Here is a 6,799-nt window from a genome sequence, read left to right on the forward strand (position 1 = left end):
TCAGAGCTCGTGTGAGTCTTTTTTCCTGCCTCCCCCCAAACAAAACCATTACTTTAATGGCAGTGGTAAAGTAGTGTGATTATCTGGAATTTAACCACTAAGAAATAAAACCCACTACAGCCAGCAGCTTGTAGAATCTCATTATCAAGGTAATAAAATGATCATTGCTGTGACCCATGGTGCCAGGGCTCAATTACAGAATTCCTATGAGTGTGAGAGGGCACAAGTGTGTGCAGACATATATTTCGTTACAGGGGGCTACTGATACTACACAGCTCTTGCAGCACAGGATCAAACAAGATTAATTCACTAAATAGAAAGTGCTGTTGATGCAGAGTTCAGGAAGGAGTTCCAGATGGGGGACTGCAAAGAAAGATGGAGTTTTAGTACTATAAATTTGTTCTCTGTTTCTTAAGTCACTTCTTCATACAAGTGGCATGCTAGATCAACCAACTTCTGGATCTGCAGCGTTGCATTTTAATGAGCTAATTTGTAAGTTGATTTTAATGAGTACATTTAAATTCCTGAGCTGAAGATTAACCTCTGCAGGTACAGTTCTCTCACTCCTTCAGTTTTATAATACAAAGCTTTAAACAGTGCAATTGGTTTCTTGCTCTTCAGGGATTTACTCACAAAGTGATATATCAAACTATAGTTGAATGTTCAGGGGGATGCACCTGCTTCAGCACCTCTGTGCAATATATTTCCTCCAGTCTCTCCAAGATGGCCTGCACAGCTACAATCAGCAACAAAACCTGGTGTTATTCTTGAGCTCTGAATTTCCCACACTGAGCTAGCTGGATTTGCAGACTGTACCTTGAGGAATGAGAGTTGAGGAATGAGATTTGTTACACTTGGACAGTTTTCTTTTATCTATTTATTGTGCCTTAATAAGCAGCATCAGTTTTGCAGAATTTCTGCACAAGGGTTTTTTTTGTGTTTGTGAGAACCACACACATTTTAAAGCTGAGCACAGAATCCACAGATACCACCTACGATTAGGGACAGCTCTTGTTAGCAGAGCATGTACAGGACCTTCATAATCAAAGACTAAAAATAAGCATTGTCTGGGGCCAGTCAGGAGGATCACATATCACAAGCCATGGTATTACTGAAACCTTTCAAAGACTTAAAGTGGCACGAGTGCATCCTCCTAGAAAGATAATCTGCTTTAGATTTAGAAATCCCAGCACTGGAGGATGCACTACAGCTGCTGTTCAGTGGTTAGTTACTCTTGTTACCTGTTTCCCATATCTGATCTGCAATTAGCTACCTTCAGCTGCTGCATGCCAGCCTGCTTCCTTAAAGAGCTGTCTGCAGCCAGATGTCTGCTTTCAAGTAGCTGTCTTGTTCAGCACTCTAGAAAACAAAGTTGCTGTGCAAGATTCAAGTCTGTGTTCTGCAAAACCAGTTGTATTTGATTTGGGAGGGCTGGGCCAGGGGAATAGTTGCGAAGAAATGGCCAGGATGGTAACTGCTGGGATATAAAGCTTTCATGGCTAGGCTGCTCTTTGACTCTAAAGCCAGCTGATGCCCTCCAATTGGATGGACATAATCACAGAAGCACAGAAAAACACCTTTAATGTCATCCAGTCCAGCTGTTATCCCAGCAATGCCAAGCCCATCACTCAATCCAAGTGCCACCACACCTACAAGTCTCCAGAGCTGGTGACTCCATTTCCCAGGACAGCCTCTTCCAATGCTTCACAACACTTTTGGTGAATAAATCTTTCCAAATATCTAATCTAAACCTCCTCTGACACAACTTGAGGACATTTCCTCTTGTCCTGTCACTGGTAACTTGAAGGAAGCGACCAACACCCAAACACAAGCAGAGAGACAAAGATGTGATTTCAAAGTAGTGTTGAAATCAGACCAACACCATGCCTTCCATTTTAAAAACCCCAGTTCACTGAAGAAAAGGAGCTTCCCAAACTGTTCTTAAAGAATATGTTCCATTGGCTTTAGGTTAGAAGCAGAATTAAACCTTCTCAGGTGTGCAATGAGAGCAGACAGCAGCCGTTCTCACTGACATTCCTGGTACACAACACTGTAAGTCACCTGCCAGAGAGCAGGGATGGACAGACAAAGGTAAATTCTTACATTAATCTGTCACACTGAGCCCTTTAATGTATTTACTACCAGCTGAACTTCTGGCTAGCTGCTCCTGTCCCACTACAAAGGAATCAATCTGTTGGTATCAGAGAGAGAGGATGATAACAAACAGAAGTTACAATCCATACCTGATCAAGAACACCACATGTACAGGCACATAGAACACCTAAACACCCAGCTCCCTCTCACCTATCTGCCACGTGTGCCAAGCTTCCAGACCAGGTCCTGGTCCCCAGCAAAGCAGAACTGGGTGCTGTGCAGAAGGGACAGAAGCAAGAGAAACACCTCCCAGACAACCTGCACCCCACACTGGCTGCACCCATGCACACCCCAGGCTTCCCCTGCACGCAGCCCAAGACTGCACAGCTGCAATTTCTCTTGCATCACCTCCAGAATGTGAGCAGTGTTTGAGGGTTCTAGTGAGAGTTTGGAATTGAGTAGTTCCCATACACAGCAAGCTGTGGCAAACCCCAAACACGACACCAGTGTGATGAGGCTGGAAGAAAGGGACTTTACGAGCAGCCCAAAACAGGAGGAAGGAATATTTACATCACCCAGGCTCTAGCTGCCACTTTAACTTCCCTCTCTTTGACACCTCCCTGGCACCTGCAAGCTGCTGCAAGAAAAGTGATGGGAATCTGTGCAGAAAGCTCTGTCACACCTTGTCCCTCTGCAAAAATTCAAATTTAGCCTTTTAACCAGGCAGCATCTATGCACGCTCTAATCACTGGCAGCATAAAGCTGTGCACAGTGCTTGGGTTTGGGCTCCAAAACTCACATCCCACCTCAGCTCATGGCAGCTCAGGAGGCACAGCCTGGAGAATGCAGTACCAGCTTCTCCTTAGCCCTTGCACTACAAGGAGGAAATAGTGGGAACTTAGGGTCAGAAGCATGGAGGATACATTTGTTGTGTGTTTAAGCTGTGTTGCTAAAGATGTTTTGCTCGGCTTTGCATGTGTGCCTGTTCCAGATGGTTTTCCTTGTGTTTAAAAGAAATAGGCATACTTAAAATCGACTTTACAAAACCTCAGCAAATTAACACTGATCTTTTCCAGACAATTCCTCAAATGAATGTTCTGCAAATGCCTCTTCACTGCATGCAGAGATTTAGATATGCTGGGAAATGGCTCTGCAAAGGATGCTCTCTAACAAGAGGAATTTAGGCACTGAAACCAGTTCAATTTGCCGCTTTTTGATTTTAATATGAAAAGAAATACTTTCTGCAAGGAAAGACTCAGCTTTCATCACCAGAACCCTAGCACAGACTTCACAGACTAAAGCAGTTCACAGATAAGTCCTTTCCATAAACATGACACATCTCTCGGCTTACAGAGGTTCTGGAGAAGCAAAGAACAGGCTGTGCTGACATCTGGTGGCTTTCTCTGCAGGCAAAGAGTTCATGGCAATAGGTCTTGGCTTTTCACTGCCCTTTTTTTTTTCTTTCCTGATGTAACTCCTTCATTTCCTTACAAGATTCAAACCATTATGATAAAACCATTTTTGTTTTCACTGACTGGGGGACCATGCTGTCCTGTGCAAGTCTTGCTGCAGAGCAAGAAAAGAGCCTTTGTTGGTCACTGTTAATCATATTGTAGACAAAGTCTCCATATCAAAGCATATTTTCTCATGAACAAATTGTTAAAAGTGTGCATTCCCTGCCGCAGGAAACGCTGCTATTGCATATCAGATGAGGTGCAAACCTCAGCATTAAGGCAAACCAGAAGTGGCAGCAAGAAGCAAAGGGAAGTGATTGGGGAAACGTTTGAAGCTGCGTCTGTGTCTCTGACTCAATAGGAAATGGGGAGTAGAGAGAAGGCAATATCCTGATAAAATGAAAAGCAACAAAAGTTGTCTACTGGGCGTTTCTTGACTCATTAATCGCTTGTAAATCTGCGCCAAGCAATTCTATGGAAAGGAAGCAATGGAAGGGGGATCTGTTGCCAGCCAGGAAGTAGGAGCTCAGTCCAAGCTGTTCAACAAACAAAAGTGTGCATTTGTCTCAGGCTTTTGTGACGCCTCCAGTCATCTGCCCACTCTGTATCTGGGATCCTGACAGTCACAGGAGACCAAGAATGAGCATCCTATGCTCTGGATTTAGCTTCTTGATCTTTGGACACTGAATTTCCGTGGCTATTTTTTTCCAAGGGCAGGCCATGGATGTCCCATCATGGCTGTGGGAACTCTTGGACTGCTACTTGCAGGCTCATTTTTAAGCAAGTAAGTGATCTGTCAGGGGGTGTTAAATACTGCCAGAGAGTGAAAGAGAAACACCACAGCTTACAATATATTTCTGGATCACCTTTATTCACAATGTTTACATCAGATAAAGCAGTTAACTGTAAAAGTGGTGCTTATCAGATCTTTGAGTTCTCCTTTATGCCATTGGTCAGCTCAGCTGTCCATGTCAGCAGATTTTTCTTAACCCTTGCTTCTTCAAAAGGCAACTTAACTACCTCTGGGCAGAAAAAAATCATTAAAACTGTGGATGCAGAAAGTATAATGTGACAAAGCCAGAAAAAATCAAGATGCCTATTGGAGCAGTTCATTAATACAGTTCCAAATTTATGAAAAAGCACCATTTTTATACCTTTAGTTCTACAGAAAGCAGCACTGCTCTGGCATCTCTGCACCAAGAGCATTGCACATGCAAATTTTGCTGTTTATTTACTTACACTGTTATGTCTTCTTCCTGTTTATGATAATTCCTTTCAAAACTTCCTCTCTTCTTCTTCAGTTTTCACACCTCCTAATCAAAACTCCAGTCTCTCTGGGGTGATTTTTTCTCCAAGAAACAGCCAAGCCAGACACACCACCCCAGGGTTCCAGTTTGACTGCCTTTCCCTACTGCAGTGTTACAACCCAGGATAAATTTTATCTTATTTCAGAGTCCTCTCTGGATATTGCTCTTCTGTTTAACAAAAAAAATGGTGAGTGGTTCCAAGAACACCCCAGTGTAACAGGAATCCTTATTAACCCCACAATGCCTAAGACCACTGGCAAAGCAGTATGACTTACCCCACTGCAGCTCTGATCAAAAGCAGCTGTAAACCAATGCACTTCATGATTTCTGCCAGGATAACAAACCACAGTACTAGCCCTGTGATTTCCTTCAACAGAAAGAGGATTTCAAAACAACATGGGCAAAGACATCTCAGTCTTTACTAATTTATTAACCAGTGTTCAGAGATTTCATTCAGTACTCAACAATCCTGGAACCAAACATACTTGGATACAAGGCTGTACCATATCCCACCAAAAAAAGGGTGGAACATCTTTCCTAACAAGTTTTCAGTTATTATCTGTGGGTTTGTGGTATTTACTAGAAAGAAGCATTACTGAAGCTCACAACTTTTTTTTTTTTTTTTTTTTTTAATAAACTAAATAAATAAATAAACACTGTAGAAAAACACTTCAGGAAGAAACCAGTTTACAAGTATGGCCATTGAGAGCATTACAAAAGGCTTCACTGTGCTGCTGGAGAAAGAAGCCAATGAAGTGCCATTGCCAGAGTGAACTGAGCTCACAAAGCAGTAGTTTAACTCTTCCCTTGGAAAGAGAAATTAATCTGGAGTGCCAGTCACATCATTCTTGACTATTTGCAGTAGAACACTTACAGTTTTTCTCCCTGATGCTCTAGAATTGCTCTTCCACTGTACCACACTTGGTGTGACACTGCAAGTTCGGAACTGTAGAAGCCCAGAAAGGACAATTGTTAAAATGTGGTGACTCTTTCAAACACAAATGCTTTAGAGAAAAGGGATCACAAAACTTATCCAAATCTGTCTGGAAGGGCTGGAGACCAAACTCAGTCATGCTCAGTCTGAGAGCCTGCATGTGCTGACAGACACCATTTAGATGCCTTGGCAGGCCAGCCTGACACACTGATGTCTCTGGTACACTATCTGTTCTTACAAAGTTTCCTTCCTTATTGTAAATTTGGCTGAACAAAGATGAGATAGTCTGGAGTGCAATGCATCAGCCTGAACTGTCTGAGAAGATGAGCACAAGCTTGTATTAACCACATAAATCTGCAGACATGGGAGACTGTAAGAGCACTGAACGTGGGCCCGTGTTTGGGAGCAGGCACCAGCAACAGAGAGGCTGCCTGGACAGAAAGAGAAGGCAAGAGGTAAATTCTCCTCATAAATTCATCAGGGCCTGCATAATGGCATCTACATCCCAGGAGAACATAGGTGGCTTCAGTGGCACAGGAATTCTCCTTACAAGATAAAGATACAATAATTTAATCCCAGTTGAGAAAGTAGTAGAGGTCTTCCACTAGAGAATAAAACTCTGAAGCAAAGCTGTTGGTGAACAAAACAGCCTAAAGTTGTCAGGAAGGATGAAGAAAACGAGGTGGGAACAATACACAGAGGGTTCTTTGGCCCTACATCTAAAACAAAGGGAAATTTTACTTAGATACTTTGGAAACCACACATGTCAATAAAAACAATAATCAAAGCCTAGGAAATGGCAGGGTTACTCCTCCAGGAAGTCTCATGGCTATAGCATTGTCAGCCCTCTCCCAGAGCTCAGCATAGATGTGTAGGTCTAAAGCAATTGCACGTGAGGCCTCATTCAATTCAGCAGAGCCCAAAAATCCTGCTCAGGCAGAGAGCCAGCATCACTCCTATTTCAGTGAGGGGAGGCTTAAAGGCACAGTGCCCCATGCTGGTACCCACTA

This window comes from Haemorhous mexicanus, chromosome 8 (assembly GCF_027477595.1).
Source record: "Haemorhous mexicanus isolate bHaeMex1 chromosome 8, bHaeMex1.pri, whole genome shotgun sequence".
Lineage (NCBI taxonomy): Eukaryota > Metazoa > Chordata > Aves > Passeriformes > Fringillidae > Haemorhous > Haemorhous mexicanus.